The sequence below is a fragment of the Embiotoca jacksoni genome, unplaced genomic scaffold (genome assembly GCF_022577435.1).
Source record: "Embiotoca jacksoni isolate LCO1_2020_lvr unplaced genomic scaffold, fEmbJac1.0.p SCAF_8, whole genome shotgun sequence".
NCBI classification, from domain to species: domain Eukaryota; kingdom Metazoa; phylum Chordata; class Actinopteri; family Embiotocidae; genus Embiotoca; species Embiotoca jacksoni.
The window spans coordinates 3,261,515-3,281,255 of record NW_027185436.1 but is presented as its reverse complement, the minus strand read 5'-3'; positions in this window follow the sequence as shown (position 1 = coordinate 3,281,255).

Below are 19,741 nucleotides of genomic sequence, written 5' to 3'. Positions count from 1 at the left end.
CCAACAGTCAGTGACTGTCCTATTTAAGCTGACCTACCTTAAATTAAGCTGTTTTGTGTTACACAGCCTACAGAGGCACACTGATAATCACACATGGTTGACTGCTCAATATGTCAGTTGGCAATTTAACTGTTGAGGCACTCTTGAGGCTTAAATTAGGCACAAAATAAGTCTGTATCACTGCTATACCTTCTGATCTGTTTTAAGGTATTAATGTGTACAGCTCTGGTTTTACTGAGTAACTCCCAGTGAACACTTTGAGTGTGAAGGAATCAAAGTGCTGGAAAGATCATGTGTGATACCACCACCTTCCCTTCAAACAAGGAGATGAAAAGCACAGAAATAGTTTTTTTCTTCAACAGCCTCTGCTTGTATTTCATTCATTCATTATGTAAAGATCATCTCTTCTGTGTATACTGGCTTATGCCATTTTATATCATTTAAAGTTCTGTAGTATCAATATTGACAGTGGAGTGAAGGAAAATGTCTGTTGGGATTTTATATTATAGTTTTAATTGGTTCCTTATACAATCATTTTGACAACACAAACAATCAACAAACATTTTGTTTCACCAAATATAAGAATTTTCATAAATAATCTGCAGATTTTTGAAGTATGATTTTGGACAAGAAATACACTTCCACAATTCAAATGACTTCCATGACACAGACAAGCAGCAACCAACAGTGAAAATGTCACCCATTGGTTCGGCCATGATGAAGCCTGGAGTACGGACATTGGCCAACGCTGTCTTGCTAGTTCAGATTGATTTGGAGCCAGAAGTGACCATATTTGGACGAGCTGGGGGGGGGGGGGTGTCTGACTCGATCTGAATGGAATCCCGCTGATACTACGTCCTGCCCACTGATAGCCATAACCTGACTGCACCACAGGCCTGTTGATCAAACAGATCCCCCGCCCTCCCCCTCCCCATAATTAAAAAAAAAAAAAAAAAAATGTGTTGATGCTGATTTTCTAATTAATAATGGGATTATTTTCAGATGGATTGCCAGAAAACTAATCAGAAGGAGTGACTTTTGCTAGCAAAGCTGAAATAACTTGTGAAAAAATAGTATTGACTGCAAATTTTATGAGAAGTTGAATGGGAGTCTATGGAGGCGGAGGCTTTTTGGAGCCAACTTCTAGCGGCATTCGGTGATATTGCAGTTTAAAGATACTCATATTTCAGATCCCGAAGCATATGTCCACTTTTATATAAACTCTACGGACACAGACAGTCTCATAAAACTCAGAACCGAGTAAACCCAAACTATGTATAGATGTCTGAGGGTTTCTGCAATGACACAAATAAGTCACATTCTCACTGAGTGGTATATTTGGAAGGTTTGGGTTGAATTATTTCTCAGGACGCGGTTATTTAGGATCTGTTCCAGATCTGTTATAAAGTATGCACAAAAGTTTCAGTTCAAGTCATTTGTACTTATTTGGATATTTACACAAAAATTTGCCACAAACTCTTTTTGTCACAATTACATTTGGAATGATAGGACATAATTCCAACTCCGAGTCATCAGTCATCAAAAGTTTCAAAGTAGCTCCTTGTATTCACAAAGTCAAACATTTCCTCCAGAAAGAATAAACTTACACTCAAATGAGAGCATTTAACAAACGGTCTTAACATAGCAAAAGAAAATATGGACAATGAAGCTCGACTCAGAATTTAAGAACTGTGTTCTGTTCCTTTCATCACGGATTCTGCAATCTGCCTCCCAGTGCTTCAGTACATGCCGGACTCGTAATCCTCACCACAGAGCAGGAAATTATTGTATCACTTGCTGTCAAACCTGATGTGTGTTCCTCTTGAAAGGCTCGTACTATTGTCCAACAAATAATACCAAAAAAAAAGGTTTAGCCAACAATGTAATTTCAGTGAAAATTATACTGAAAGACTAAAATAAGGTTTTATATCCTGTTATTAGTTGCAGACACTGAATTTGGATTAAAATGAATATGTAACATTGCAGTAACTGGGAGATAAAGCTGGTTTGCTGCAAGTGTATTTATTTATCTCTCCCCTCTGGTTTCAACCACTTTACTTCCCTGTGCTGTGTTTCATTATCAAACTACAGCCTGCTTGCGCTCCCATCTAAATTTGTGATTAGGCAATGCACTCCGCTCAAATTACATGCATGCACTGTTTATTAGCTTTTAAACGTATCGTGCTAAGTTTGCTACATTTCACGAGACCAGTCTCCATTAACCCTTTAGACTGTTTTACACAGGTCATTAGGTTTGTGCTCTAACCTCGAAAGATATGTCGTATTGTGTCTTCAAACCCATTACCTCGTTGTCTACTCGCATTTGACTGATTAATCCTCCTCTGTCTCCCGCTCAGGAGAGTCGGGTTGTTCATTCCCAGGTATTCAGGGGTGGCTGGCCTTGAGGCAGTGCCATTTCCCTGAGTCTAAATAGCCAATTAGCCGAGACCTTAGAAACCACAGTAAGGCAAGCATTAATAATTAGCCATTGACATTTGGGCTGCTGTAGTAATGGAACAGTGGGCTGATATTCAGACTGAATGGCCATTTTATTGAATCACTAGAGAAAATTTTAGATGTGGGCAGCCATTCAGAAGTCCAGGACCCGGGCTGGTGGTTAAGATGTTCATTTTTCAATAAATTCAAATCATTTTCTGGTCAATAAGTAACCCCACTGTTACATCTGCATTGTATCACAGGCATCATGGGATCTTTTGAGCTAATCAGTTGATGACCGGTTTTCATCATCCTTTCTGACCCACAATCTGCATTATATTTTCCTGTAAAACAGTTGATACCAAGGCACGCAGCACAAGTGTTAAGCTCTCTTTCTCCGATAGCAAAGAAGAAAGGTGTTATTTGACTTTTATGGTTTATTCCTTGTTTTCCTTTGTGTCGCAGCCGTTAAAGGGCAAAGAAAACAAAAGGAAGAACAATAAGTTGTGTCAGTTCGTCTGAGAGAAATGGAGACAAAGCTTCAAGAGGATTTGAGAGATTTGAGATGGTGTCGAAAATACAGCGTTTGTCATTAGCATGTAAGAGAGGGTTTTTTTTCAAGTCAAAGTAGGCTAATCATGGTTACTCTGAAGCTCAAGCCTTGTCTACAAGCAGCTGTGCAGCTAAAGCAGCACAAAAGCAGCATCTGGAGTCCTCTGTGCTTTCTAAATGATACTACTGTGCAGGTGTTTTCATCATGCTACTAAACAAAATTCTGCATGAAATAGGGGAGAAAGTAGAACCAAGAGGTAGATTATCTGTTGTATCAGGTAGACATTCAAAAGATAGACAGCGACAGCTCTGTCGTTCGCAGAGCGGAGGTGTAAATGTGCTCCATTATAGTGTCATAATAATAATAGCTGCAGCTGAAGGTAAGGTGCGTTGGTTCTTGCAGGGTGAACAGAAGGTAGAACAAAAACGGGTTTACCTCTGGGGATGGGTGTAAACTGGATGTCCAGGCAGTGAGTCAGGAGCTGTGTCAGCCTGAGCGGTAGTGTAAATCTACCTTTCAACACAACATCAACAAACTCCCTCTGACCTACATTCTCAGAGACCGACAATAACAGCAGAGAGAATATTGTGGAATTAAGAGCAAGCAGGACAATTTTATCAGGACGGCGCGGTTGTGGGTACGTTCACAGTTCCTCCAAATCTCCTGGGAAAGTCATTCATATTACTGGAGGCGGAGGATGATTTTTGTCAGGCATTTCCTGTCTCACTAATACAGCTATTGTTATTTTTGCTATTCTACGAGCAGGGATTTTTGGGGGGAGGGTAAAAAGTATTTCAAGGCTTTCAAAATCAATTTTTCATGAGCTCCATGGCCTTCAGAGAAAACTACTGGAGGTAGCGTTCATTTTAGTAGGACACAAATGTTTAAAATATTTCGGAAGCCTCTGGGTAAAACTTAAATTGCACATGAAGAACAAAATATGAATGATAGCTTATAGAGTCAGTACAGTGTAGTGATGGTTCAGATCTAAAAGTGTACGACTATTTGCAAGAAATAAAATAATCTCAGTGAAAGTGCAGCTAAAAGCATCTGAAGGACCATTTGCAGAATCTCAGTTGACAAACTCCAGATAAAAATACCATAGAGGAGCAGTAGTTAACACATTTCCTCCACCATGGTGTTTCATTATGACAGTCCACAATGAAGATTTGTGCTGTATGATTGACACAAACAAAATGCTCGGAGATTCACTGGGTAAAATAAACAACAAACAACATTGCTGAGGTTCAAGTGTCATCGATGATTTCATTGAGCAACACCTCCAAGTGTGATTTTCTCCATCTTCCATTCTTTAGCGGCTCACATCTCCAGCATGAATATTACTTTTTGGTATTACATAATAAACCTGATTTTATATCATGTCAAATGTTGGGCCATTCTCTGCAGACGCTGTGCCAGAGGAGACGACACAGAACAAGTGAGCGAGCAGAGAAGGACAAAGTGTAGGAGGTGCATTCAAAATGCCAACAGCTGCAGTCTCATCTGTAAAACACTCAGGTGGCATTTACCTGACAGCAGGGTTGTGAACGAGTAGAGTCTCTTTCCCTATGTCTATCAAGTCTCTGTCCCTTGTGTTTCCCTCCTCCTTCTTGTCCTCTTTGTCTTTTCCCTTTTTCTACCTGCACCAATTGCCCCCACCTTCATCCTCTCCTGCCTCCCCCTAAACTCCTCTCCACCCCTCTGTCATTACTCCAGATCAGCCACCCCGCAGGCGGGGACACGGTCTTGTGCAAGATGTGCACCTGATAAATGAAGATCCAGACTTCTGCTACAGAGGGGGCCCCGGAGCTCACGAGGAGCTAAATCACCACCATTGATTGTGCAGCTTCAACGCACTGACAAAAGGCCATGATCACTCATCTTGTTAAAAGTGGATTATTGGCCTGTTTGTATCTTGTTACACCCATAAAGATTTTTCTTCCTCCCTTTTCTCTCCCATTTTAACACATTAGCTGTTTTTCTTTGGCCTAATTTGCTGAACGGATAATCCTCCACGTTGGGTTTTATCTCCGATGGAACTATGGATTTTGAAGCTGTTTAGTATTGTCTCTGACTGAAACGGCTGACGGTGTGGAGATGGGCTGATTCATTAAGTGGCTGCTTTGATTTTCTGGCCGGTAAATATGGCTGGCATGGTGAATGGTGTTCAGCTCTTGGCCTTGTCTGCATTTTCGTTGAAGCTGACAGATTATCTGTTCTGACTCCGCTGCTTGTCATACAAAGAGCGTTTTTTCAGATCTCCGAGAGGAGTTAATCAAACCTCCTCACCCCATTGTTCTCGAGTGTAGCAGCTTCGTGGAGCCCATGTCCACCTTTTCAATGTATAATGACATCCTCCTGATCCTATCTACAACGATTAACATATTTATTGATCAAGTAATTACACTGTAATTTATGAGAGAATTGGACCTGACGATGTGCTCTTCCACGGTGTAGGACTGAATCATCTGCATAATGGTTCATAAGAAAATTAGTTGTGCTGTTCTGACTCTGTCATGAAGGATTGTGTCATCTGCATAATTTTTTGCCAGCTTTCCAAGGCAGCATGAACGTATCTGCGTGAATGAGTGCGCACACTGGGGAGCAGGGGTCCAATGACACATGGCTGCCAAATCCTAAAGTCATCAGCACAGAATCCATTTACCTACTCGAGCTCTTTGTCCAAAACTGAGCACTTAATCCAGACAAATGACAAATGAATCCCAGAGGAAATGGAACACGAGCATGTCAAAGCTGTTGGTAAATAAACCGGGTGACAACTGTATTTTAATTACAGCTAGATGTAAAAAGTAAAAAAAAAAAGCAGAGACAAGTCTTATTCGTGGAGCTGGAGGAGGTAGTCCCTGGATTTACAGTACATCCAGTAGCTGTCTCTGCACCAGACTCCTGAAAAAACATTTATATACTCTTGCTTATACTGTGCCATGTAGATGAGGCGCACACAGGACAGGAAATACAAAGGCTGAACGGACATTGAGTTGATAACTTCTTCAAAATTTCAATTAGAAAAAAAAAAAGAGCAAAGTTCAGTAAATTTCCTAATTATCCAAATTACTTTTTACATGGAAGTCACATCATTTCAGACGGAATTGGTATTGTCAGCGTGATCTATGTCCAATGATAAGATGGGTAACCAAAGACACAACGGCCATCAGTTTTCTTTCTAGAGTTTAAGTGCTTAACAGATGATTGACAGACCAATGATAAGACTGACAGTTGTAGAACAGAAAATTATAATAATTTCTGAACAATTTATAAACAAAATAGAAAAGTAAAAATAAAAAAATACAAAATTGAGACCAGTTCACGCAATATAGAGATGATAAAAATGGAGAGTATAGATTTAAAATCTAAAATAACAGTACATGTAGGAAAATAGCGTGAAATTATATACACATTAAGAAAATAAGAATATTAAAAAAAAGAATAAAAACAAAGACAATAAAATGCATCAGAGATAAAAGCTGTAATAACAAAAAGTAAACAATAATAATAAAAGTTAAATACAAGCTGGGATAAAATATTAGAATAGATTCTAAGGCAGGTTTTCTGACATCAGTATCCATATAGAGCAGACTGTGTACTGACACTGTATATGGTATATATCAGAGGTCTTCAACAGGGGGTCCGCGACCCAGGTACTGCAGGGGGTACGTGAAATTTGTGGTTGAGTCACAATTTTTCTTTTCTTTTTTTTCACATTTAAAAAAAAAAAAAGAAATTCCACAAATTTAAATGTCTTAAATACACATTAACATGAATCCAACATATTGTAGCGAATGGATAAATGGAGGCAGAAGATGTTCTCTTTCAGTCAGAAATGCCCACATTCAGCGACACACAGGAGCTCTCTCAAGCTGGACACCGGTTCACTCACAGCGCGACACTAGCCTGGACCTGTCCGTAAAGCCTCCTGCACTCCTCCAGTTTAATATAAAACACAATTTTATACAATATATATATAGTAGGGGGCCCCTGCTCCATCTCTCTATCAGTTTGGGGGTCCTTGGCCTGAAAAACATTGAAGACCCCTGGTATCTATGAATATTTGATTCTCAGTGAACAGAGGGTTCTGAGGAAAAACTGGGAAGCAGACGATGGCAGGAAAGTTAACCATGGTAATCTAAAAGTGTTGCACACACTGGTCATCCTGCTGCAGGCTAGTCTTATCTATCATAGCCGGTTCCAGATGTCTGTATTACCACCCACATTGCAAATTTTGCTGAATAAATAGGTCTGGTGTTGCTCTTGTGAAGAGATATTCCTCTTTCATGTTCAGGGAAACAACTCAAATCGTAGAAACAGAGGCTTTGTGGGTTGGTGGTTACTACTCCAACATCAGCACCACAGCAAGTGACTAGACACTGAAATCAAAAGGGAATAATAAGAACATGTAGAGCTTGTTTAGATCAACACTTCTGTTCCTACTGTAATTCAATCTGTAATGACGATTTTAATGATAGAACATAATTAAAATGTTCAATGTAAAATGTTCAGTGATGCAGAATTGTGTCACAATATGAAGTTAAAAGCATAAAAGTGTGTTTGTGTATTTGTGGTTTGTCTTCTGGTGAGTTGTGGTCTAATGGCAGGTCCATGCGAAATCTTAAACTCCCTGCACACAGCTCATTTACCTCCTTGAGGTCTTTGTCCAAGGCGAGCTCTTAACACAGACAAATGAATCATAGAGAAAATGGAACACCGGCATGTTAGAGCCACCGGTACACAAATCCATTGTAGTGGAAGTGCCTGCTCCATCTAATTACAACCAATGGAGGTTAATCCCTGCTTTTAAAGGGAAAAAAACAAATTCTCGATGGCGCTCTCCCTCAGTGAACCCACTGCATCTATCATGTCTGAAAATATGTGCCAACACGGCGAAGATATCCAGCCCACCTTTTAACTGCGAGCCCTCATTCTGCCGTTTAATCCTAATGACATCCAGTTAGAGGCCTCAGCCTTTGTGTCAAAATAACTCATCACTTTCCAGTTATTGCAGTGAGTGCAAAACCGTTTTAAATAAACTGTCATTTTGACTGATTGTCAGATATATAGGAAATATTCCACATTTACCATGAACTAGGTTGAATAGTTGGCCATTGATTTGCTGATCCTTCCTCCTTTAACAACCTCATAACTGGACTATTGTGACAAGTTAGCATAACAACTACTTCCTATTTTAAGGTTTATATTAAGAGTGTTTTTAGAATAATTATGATGGCATTTAGAAGTCTAAATAAATTGCATCTCCAAGTTTACAAATTGCTGAGGACACCAGTCGAGACAGAGCTATAATCATCTTACAGGGGAGCTTTTAAATTAGAGTGCCAACCAACAACAAGGCGAGTCAAACCAGAAGAGATCTACAGGACCGCATAATTGATGATGTGTTTTCCTTGCAGTATCAAGGGAAATGAAGACATCTTTTGGGGAAATATTTGAATTAATGGTACTGGCTGGTGGCGTACGGAGTCAACCGTGCCAAGATTTACGTGAGCCGAAGCAACACCGCTTAGATGAAGTTTCACAGTTGCATACGCTGCACCGTTACACGTGATCCCGTGACAAGGTACATTTTTCCCTTTTCCACAGCACATTACAGCAAATTACACAAATCTAATAGGTTCTTGAACTGAGCTTCAGACATACACCACAGAATGGACAATTTATTGTAAATGGTTATACAGTTGTAAAGCCCTGCACGTTGAGAAAGCGATTGAAGAAGTCAAGCAGCAACAAGGAATCTGCAAGGAGAACAAATCTCTCCCTAGACACATGTAAACAGCATGAACACAAGACCGTAGCAGGACGACAACGTTTCAATCACAGGATGGTTAAGACGTTTTCAGCAGCAAGTAGTGTAAGCTAATTCAGGTACCATGCCTAGGCTACCTTCTCCTCTACTACCTTCTGAAATCTAGGTAACCTCTCAAAGGATTTCTTTCATCTGTCTTTTAGAAAAAATAAAGCATGGCAGTTATTCAAACTGGTATCCACTAGGAATGGGACATGATTTTGAAAATGCAAGTAGTCATTGAAATATAAACAAATCAATTAGAATATGTGACAATTGCTCTTATTAATTTCCTGTTATTACCAGCGCCTGGTTGTAATGTGTTACTCCCGTCAGAGAGTGGCAGTAATGCACCTAATAGCTGTTACCATGAAACAACATAAGGAGAAGAAGAATGTTGCTACTCATGGTGAGATTAGATGCCATGGTGCGAACAGCAGAAACACACAAAGACAACTAGAGTGGTCAAAAAGCCTTTTCTTTACAACATAAGTGAAGATGAGGTGCGGTGCAAACTGCACAATTAACAATCTAATAGTTCCAATTTGATTAAAATGCATATTTCTAGTATCCACAGGATGGCTATTAGAAATTAAATTCTTCCTGATTTTCACAAAGTTAATCAAATTTTATTTTGAGAATAAATGGAATGTAAGGTGGATTAAATTCACCTCTAACAGTGTTTTCAGTTCCGGGAAATGCGATGTTAATTTAGTGCAGATAACTCAGGGAGGATGTTGGAGTTCATGACTGGCCGTGCAAAGCACAGGACAGGGTTTGAATTCTTTATGCCACGTGTAACTATTAAAAGACGTGGTTTAGATGGTTAAGGGCTCAGCAAAAGAATCAACATGGAACCCAAAAGAAGCAAACTAAAAGCTGTGAATAATTCTGATGGTGTAGAGCATGAAGAGCAGATATCGTACCTATCGAAATGTATTTTTCACCAGACACAAAGAGATCCACTCTAATTTACAGACATAACTAATTCAAGTGAAGTGAAAACTGGGTTTTGTGCACACACTTTCCCTCTTTCTGAAAAAGGAGGTGACAAAGTGTCTTGGTATAAGGGTGTCAGACAGAAATTAACAGCAGTTGATTAGAGATTATTGCAGCTATAGCTATTACTGCTGAGGGAAATGTTGATAACTCCAGAGGGGCAGTGCTGCTCGGAGCAGAGGGGAGCTTGATTTATCGAGAAGACCATATGTGAGGCAGATTAAAGTACCAAACTACCAGATTAAAAGACTGCTATCCTCTCTGCAGCTGATGCCTACTGAACAAAATGTGACGGCTTCTCTTTCTGAAGGGAGACAGTCATATGTTTCAAGCTTCCTGTGTTTTCATCGTACATATGAAACAAAGATGAATGCTTTCTGGTGAAAAATTTAACCAGAGTTTGGAGCAATAGAAGGCTTTAAAGTGGTTAAATTAATTTTTGGATCACCTCTACCAAGGTCTATGGAGCTGGGATTAACTAAAATGGCTTCCTTGAGGGTGTGACATGAGGAACGCTGTAGTTTGTTTGCTGCTTTTCCTAAGCCCATAAAGTGTTTCCAGTGGCTGTCAGTGTTGAACACTTTTCGGGGGCAGGGGGTTTGCAAATCACTTCCCATTGTGCATAAACACGGCGAGACATATTGAATATGGCTCACAAACTTGACTGAATTAAGCCGCTGTGTCATTTACAGGGTGTCTCTGTGCCGCGACACAGTCCTCTGTGCATGTGAATGAGCACTGATTCTGAGCCAAGTTGGGAAAATCACCATTTAAATGTGCTAGCAAAATAAAACGGCAAACCAAAACCCTTGGAATGTAAAACATTGCTTAAATAAAGTGACACTTAAACACTCAGGATGCATTTTCTCAGTTTGCCCACAAGAAGAAAAAAGATGTCCTTTTCATGTAGAATTAGAGGACTGCATGTGTCACAGTTTAGTTGCAAGGGATCTGAGTCCATGCGCTGGTAATATAGGATTATCTACAGCTGAGAATTTGTCCATCACTTTATCAATATCACTGCACTGATTCATATCAAACCATGCCACCTTTCACAAGAAGATATCTGCCATCTATCTAAGCTGCTTTGAAGTTGCTCCACCTGCCTTGTCTCCTCATTGATACCATCAGACAGAGCTGCTGCTGCTTTTTTTTTTTTTTTTAACCAGCTGTCATGTTCCCCTTCAATCCTGTTTTCTGTGAGTCCTGAACCATCACTTAGACCATAGCCTGCAGTAAATGCAGCACATAAAAGGTCACAACATGTGACAGACTTCATGCGATCGCTCCAACCTGCCACATGGTACGTTTCAGAAAGCCACACACACCTCACTGACAATGATCTTCTTATAATTGGCATTAATAAAAACCATGTGCCACTCTGATCAGTGCTGCTCAATGATTTCAAGGTGTCTAGTTTTTATTCTTTCGAGGCATCCCACAGGAATAGTGATTAGTCTGGACAGATGTCTCAAATTCAATCAATTTTGAATTCCAATTAGAATCCTAAATTAGATCTCACAGCAGTGAGTTTGAATACTCGAACGCAGATGGAACTAATGCATAACTATTAAAAATGGCTACATGGAAATACGACATCAATAATATTGTTCTTTGTGCTTTTCCTGCTATGACATGTCAAAATATATGCAGAATGAATGAAACTGAAATCGTGAGATTTATTCCACTAATGTGAAGACAGTAGATTCACTTTAAGAACTTTCCAGACTACAAGTAGCTTTCACGCCTGTCTGACCCGTAGCTACAAACAGTAACCCTGTCCTCGATGACAACAACATGACCACACAGGTCTATGACTGGCAAGATGGGTTTAAACAACCTGCGTTGGCAACTTGAAAATTATTTGTGGCCATTTTTGTGCACAGATAATAGGAGACAATTTGTTTAATTATGGAACTAGTTATGCAAAAAATGATAATGAAGAGCAGATGTTCAAAAAGTGTCCGATCTGAGGTTGTTATCAAGTCGTTACTTGGTAGTTAAGCTTTTTAGCACATGATTAGCTTAATTTCCAGTTATGTTGCATTAACTGCATCTTTGAAGTCCATAAAATAAACTAAAAATAAATAATCAGTTTACAACAAGCAGCAACCCACCATGAAGTCTCCCACTGATTCGTAAACTGCTGATTTTAGGAGTCGAGTTCGGCTCCACAAAACCAAGATGGCGACAGACAAAATGTCAAAGTGGCCATATTTGGTCGAGGATTAGCAGAGAATCTGATTCAATCAAGAACCCGAGGACACTTCGCTCTGCCCAGGCCTGTCAATCAAACCAAACACCCCCAACTATACCACTATTTAAGCCCTAATATCTGTCTAATTTTGGAAAAAAAAAATTTAAGATGGACCACCAGGACACAGATCAGAGAGAGTTAATTTAACAAATAATTATAACTTCTGGAATAAATTATTAACTTTGGCTCCATAGACTCCCATTCAACCTCATAAAATACAGAGGCTTTTCGGACTCAACCCCTAGCGGCCCTCGTTGGTATTGCAGTTTAATGCACCTTCACACTGGCCTCACTTTTCAAACAATGTCCACTTTTATATTCAGTCTATGGTTTACACCACAATCTTGTAGTATTTGTTGGCATATTTGTAAAGACATGATTTATCAAAGTTTAAAGAAAAAGTTTGTGTGATAAATATAATTGCACTGCCGTTGTAAGAACAGGAACCCAGTCTCACAATCTATCCAGTATTATGGAGGCGATAACCTTGTATATAGCCACTTTCTTCTTTATCTGCCTTACTATCTAACCGCTGGAATACAATGACCCAAGGAGAACATGTATTATTTTTTGTGCTTTAGCCTTAGATGGTGATGGTGATATCACTGTAGCTACATAAGACTAAAAGGAAAAGTGACAGTGTGTTTTACGGAAAGGACATTTTCTGCATTGCATTTTGGGCTTTTGAGACTGAACTGTCATTGAAGAAGTTCTGCTCTCGGCAGCTTCTGTTGTGGTTGTCTTCCTGTGTGACAGTTGAACATCAATGCAATATTGTGTCACTTGAAAAAAAAAGACGTTGCTCTTTGATACTGGTGGTATGACACCAAAGCCTGACATTTACTGTTGATGTTATTTTTCCAATAAAGTCTACTGGAGATGCACTGACATGTTTTTGACATTACATTACTTTATAATTGGTTATCCCCAGTGCAGTAAAGTAAAAAAAAAAAAAAACACACACAAAAAGCACACCACCAGATAACAAAATAGACAGAGAAATTTAAGCTACACTGCCAACAGCTGTATCTTCCCAATGTTAAAATGTTTCACAGCAGATTGTTCCTTTTAAATAACCTGAGGGGAGGGTGTGTGTGTGTGTGTGTGTGTGTGTGTGTGTGTGTGTGTGTGTGTGTGTGTGTGTGTGTGTGTGTGTGTGTGTGTGTGTTTGCGTAATGTGCCTTGGCTGGCAGGAGGAGTTGTGTAATACTAGCGGGTGGTTGTGTCCAGCGGCGAGCGCATAAGGATTAGGAGAAACTCCAGCCTACAGAGATCTGGGTTAATTAAAACTGTTTCGGTGAGCTCGGTGACCCACCCAGCAAGATGCAAAGAGATGCCGCCTCCATCTGCTTAAGCAATGATAAAGCTGCACAGCACCGTCAGCGACTCGGTTTAAAGCATCGGCGTAGTAAATACAGGCTGGATTGTCTTTTGGCAACAGTTTTACATCCTGCAGCTCAGCATGTGTAGTGTGACCAGCGTGACACGAGCAACAAGTCTTGAATTATAAAGCAGTCTGGCTGTTTCTGGTATATATTAACGTAAATGATATGATGAACATTGATGCACGCAATAGTTTTCCATTGATGAAACAAAGTAAGTGAAGTACAATGGCTGAATTAGTTGCTCTATACTTATGCATATTATGATATAGATTTATTTTCTATGCTACGCTACATTTTTTCATTACATTTCAGAAGTTACTTTTCAGATAAAGATAACAGTCTGGATACGGGACTCAACAGAACGACTCAAAACACCAGGTAAAGTTTCAAGATCCACAATCTGTGTCAGGTCAGTCGGTAGTCAGGAAGCCAGGAATACAATTGATGAAGAAGTGCGAGGAACAGGCGAGAAGGCAGAATTCAGGGGACCAAAGGTCAGGTCAATGCACGAGAGACTCACTGATCACAAAGCAACGCTGGTCCAATGACTAGAATACAACAGCGAACTGGTACTGGAGGTAAGGAGCATGCAGACTATAGACACATGAGGGCGGGGAGATGTCACGCCCCTGAAAACAGTGAGAAATAATCACAAGAGTGATGTGGTGATGTTTCCTCAATGAACGCATTTACTGGATTGAGGAGAACACCGCGAATTCCCCGAGTTTACAGGCGAAGACAAAAGCAATCGACCTCAGGATAGCTGATCGCCTGAACTTAGCGGATGATTGATAAAACAATAATGAATTAATTTTGAACACAAAAATAGATTAAATAAACAATGAATAAATCACTTGATATTTCAACCTATTTATGAATATAAACGGACTCTTTTTAAAATGATTACAGACCATCAATATTTATACTTGTCACAGAGACAATTGGACACAGGTGGAAACAATCAGTGGGAGGACACGAGAACTGGAAGTGAAGCGGCCTAGAAGAGGTGAGTGATTGAAATAAAACAGGAAATGAATCATGAATGACTGAAAAGAAAAAAAGAGTTAAAAATCGGGATGAGATGTGACAGATTCTATAATGAAAATATATGTTGTTACTTTAATAAAATGTTCATCGTGAAACCAGTTATAGGTGCAGCCGGGGTAGAAGGATCAGTCTCATAAAGTCTTAATAACAGTCTCATAAATGATTAACCATGCTATTGGGAATTTTAATTAATAATTTGATTAACAGAATAAAAGGGATAATCTAGTTAAATTATTAGTCCTTGAATTTTGTTATAATTACGCTACGAATAGGTTTACAACACCAATTAAAAAACAAGATAATGAAGGCAACTGGGAGTACACTGTTGGCAGAGGATGGCTTCAAACAATATACGAGCAAGGGCAACCGACGACTTCTTTTTAAAGTATTGCAGGGGTTGTTACATTAAAAAAAAAAGTAGTTACGATGCAGCCAATAGTATTGAAGTATAAACACAAGGCACAAATTACAAATGCTAACTAGAGGAGACAACCTGCTGAAGCAGGGATGGTGCAGGCGCCATGGAATATCTAATCTGATTGAAAGTACTTTACACTGTGGTTAAAGTTCCCCTGAAAACATTGTATAGGAAACTCTAGTAACATACATGAGGATTGCGCTTGCAAGCAACAAAATGTGTGTGAGGCTGTTTTTCTCCTCTGAATTGCATTAAATGTTTCCAGCGGTGTGGCGTAACGCATCATACCTGTTGTCTCAGCATGTCAGTTGCTTTGGGCTTTGCCTCTCTGTCACAGTGCAACCTGTGAGGCGATGGAAGGAGTCCATAGAGTCTTCAGCAATGGTGACTGCTGTTGTTTTCTCACATTACCTCCTGACAATGCCTAAATAGTCAGGTCCAGACATTGTCCAGAGTTGCCCTTTCTCACATGTTGAACACAGCAGATAATATCTGTGTCACAGTCTCACCTACTGGAAATACTCTTGTTTAGGGAACAGGTGGCGGCTGGGCAAAGTGTGTAGGAGTCATGATAGCAATGTCAACAACCTCTCTGCATCTACTTTGTTTCGTGAGATGGGCATGGAGGCTCTTGGCAAAAACACAATGAGAAAAATGTGTTTCTTTTAACTTTCTCTGAATGACCATTTTATGCAGATATAAATATACCTGAAATCATAGCACAGCCTATCTTTATATAATGTATATGGTGATTTTGTTAGACAACATCGTAATTATAAAATGTAAATTGTAGCAGCTAGAAAATGGCCTCTAATTTTAATTGGTCACATTTCAGTCACTACTTCATACTTGTCCTATTGTCTGACAACTGCAATATGAAGACTACAGCTTTATTTGGAATGCACCTGTCTTAAGCTAAAGTGAGCACAGAGAGAGGGAGAGAAGCAACTAGATGTAAAGGGATGACACCACCTGACAATATAGGCAGAATAAAAATATGACATGATGACATCACAAATATGCCCATGATGTCAACAACATTGATTGAAAGTAAACGGCAACACTGAACATCCACTCGCTCCTCCTTCTCCAGTCATCTTTTCACACATTGGCTCAACCGGACATTACTTGAACTTTACACTCCGGAGCTGCAGAGTGAAGTCCTTTTAATGTCCACCTGAGACATTCATGTTTTTGCAGGGGTGTCCCGTCTGTGGCAGTCTAGCAAATACATATACATACACATGAATCATCTCATGACTCCCAAAAGTATCTTGTGACACTTTGGCTGAGGTCAAACTCATAATAGTTAAAACTACAGTAGCTCCACCATCAACAGCTTTCACAATACAAGTTATACACTGATGCAGTAGTATTAATACAATTATATTAAACAGAAAAATATGCAGTCAATGGGAGTTTTTATATCACTTTCATATTTGGCGTATTTTTCCTTGAGTCTTGAATTTGAATACTTCCACTATTAATGCTGTCAATGACTTTGGAACCACTAGTGTGATGAAAAGTTTTGTGATTAAGAACATGCAAATTGTCCATTGGTAACTTAGACATTTGCCATTTTCAAAATTATAAAAATAATTCAGTCACAATACACAGCATGATATGTAAGCTATGTGTCCCTACCTTTCAGCTGGTCAACCCTCATGGTCATACATTTTTATAAATTCACTGTAAAGGCCGAGTGATTAAGAATAGTACCTTTTTACTTTACTATTAAAAACTGGACTTATGTACAGTGCTTGAATAAAAGTACTTTATATATAATTGCTAAAGGAAACTGGATTGAAAATTACAAGGACAATGGACTGATGCATGAGAAGAAAATATGCATTATAATAAATATGGTCATGATTATGAAAGGTGCTACTAAGTGTTGGACTTTTTATGATGAAAAGTAGGGTTATTTATCTAAATCTGTTTGAAACGATCAGGGATATTAATATGATGGATCTTGTCTCCAGCCCCGGTTGACTTTCAATTTTAGAAGCAGGTATAGGCACATATCTGCTGAATTTCTGTTTCTGTCAAACACACCGTGTTCCCACCCTGCATCATTTTCCGTACGTCCTTCAGGTTTGCTTGCTTCTCTGTATACAGCTCTGCTACGACTCCTCTCTCTCATACATCCTCCCAGCATCTCCCTTTTCAGCACTCACTGTGTACTCTCACACAAATTCTATCTGTCTGTCTCTTTCTTTTTCTCCCTCTGATCTCTCCTCCTGAGCGTGTCTCGGAGGCAGATTGGCCGCAGCCAGCCAGGCAGCTGTGTGTTGTTGGTCTTGTGCCACCACAGAGGCGCTTTGGCTAACCTGCTATCTATTTGTTTAGCGGAATTAAAGGATGCACTCTCTCCAGGGACCTCTGGCCTCCGCATCGCCAGAAGGGGCCTATATCAGAAAATTCACTCAGTAAACACACACTCAGAAGTAGTTAGACAGAGCTGAACTTGCTGAAAGGAAAAAACTATCCATCACTGATCTTTGGAATGATCATTACATCTCATTCCCCACCACTGACCGCTGCATCGTGTCATGGGGCTCGGGTGGGGTTTACAGATGTGGGCTTTTGAGGTAGCTCTCATGGGTGTGATTATACTTACTACTTGACTGCTTTCATTTTTGTCCTCTGTGCTTATAGGGGACCACAGGAATGATTCAATATCTGTTCTGCCACACAGTTTGCACTGCACAATAATGCAATCCCTTTTCTGTTTTCTACACACGCTTTAGGTACGGAGCAGGAGGGAGGTTGGTTTCCCTTTCCTGCTGAATCATAGACTGTGTATTTATATGTGTAACATGGCAAAACATTAATAAGATTTGTGTAAAATTAAAAGGGTGAAAAAAGTATTCTTATTAAGCAACAGATATGGTAAAAAAAAAACTGGGAGCATCAATCAGATGCCTGTAGGATGAGACTATTTGTTTAAAAATGTCCCTGCTGCCTTTCCCCAGCTTAATTAATAGATGTCTCTTTTGAAGCCAAGCAATGTTTGTTTGTTGTTTCAATGTATGGACTTGCTGCATGTGTAATGGGAGGTATATAACTAGCTCAGTGGGTGGGGAAAACCAAATTTTCTCCTGTCCGTTCACCTTGACAATCACAGTGAATGGGCTCAGCATACCATGTTATTTGCTGCTCCCACGCTGTGAACCATGTACGCACAGCCTGCTCAGCTTCGAATGGGCAATGAGCTGAGCTCACACAGGCTGATATCTGCTCAGTTGCCAGCAACTCTTTGGGGAATTGCATGACTCGGAGGCTGGCAAAGGTGAGCTTTAATTCTGACAAAAGACTAGCAGGAACAGTTGTACTCTCAGGAGTTCTGTGAAATTTGGCCAGCGCGCGTGCCGAAAACACGATGGAAAATAAAAGCTGCATTTTACACACAGGGCAGAGGGTAATAGAAAATGCAGTTACAGCTAATTAGCTGCTATCTCTTTCCTTCCAGAAAACACACACTCTCGATACATGATCCCGTTCCTTGCATTAACCGGAACCCAAGGCTGCAGTGAAGTAGGCTAACGTTAAACTTTATTTTTCCTACTTGACTGGTCACAAGAAGTAATTATGTTGTATATTGGTGGAAAAGAAACAACCATCTATATCCATACAGCTGCAGATAGAGGGTGAGACAGAGTTCTCGGCACGGACTAATCATTATTGATGGAGATTCACTTTCACTTAACAACCGGATGCCTGGCTGACTGCTGATGCTCGGAAGAGGAGGATTGCATTTGAATCGCCATTGGCTGCTTTTCACGGCCTATTGAGCCAATCAAGGTGACAGTATGAATGCCTCCTGTTGGGTGCCACGGAAAACTTTGTGGAGTCTCGGTTGAAATTTTGTCTAGTTCTACCACACTTGTATTCACCCCGCACTGAAGTGAAGTGGTAAGATTAAACGCTGTCATATTGGCACTCAACCACACAGAGGTGACCCGGCTGTCAGAGCAGCAGACATGGTTCATTTTTAGGCTAATTTTACAGCATTTCTATTGTGTGGGGAAACTCCAATTATTTTAATTTGGCTTTTCCTTGGGGCAATAAGAGAGACAATCTCCACAAAGAAATTGTGCATAAATCATGTGGATGTATTTACAATAATATGCTCTTCTGCTTGTGTTGTTATGTTTATGCTTCACAGGATTCCACTGTGCTGCATACTCATGTATATTCATGACCCATTATATATATGATCTCTAGTAACCCTTTCAGCTGTATTTACAGTGCTCTAAAATTTGCTACCATCACGCAATTTGTGCACCAAATTTATGTTTGACTGTATGACACGTTGTGTTAACCGGTGGTGTGTTCACTGTGATGACCGACGCCACCGCAGTTGTTGCCATCAGCATGGTGTGTGTGTGCAGGCCTGTGTGTTCACTGAGCATGAACGCATGTACCAGTTCTAGTCATGCGTCATTCACAGGAACATCCCCACTGTGAGTTGTCTATACAGGTGAGAGGCCCACTCTGGCAGGTGGACATGACTTCAGGCTGGAAACGCCGTGTCGGCTTTCTGCATGCAAAGTTCTATACATTGGTGCATGTTGCATGCACACGTCACTCCGCACTACATAAACTTCAAACTGGAGACAGCATGTTAAATTTGTGAGATGGAGGGCATCATTTTTATTCAACCTACTGCTATGGTTGGCCAGAAAAAGGATAGAGTCAGAACTATTGGTATTTCATTTGTCAAAATATGAGGTAAAAAGGAAAAAGTTCAAATTGAATGTGAATGTAACAGAAATGTGAAATACTCTTCATCTTGATGCTAAAACAATGCAGCACTTGGTATTTTCAA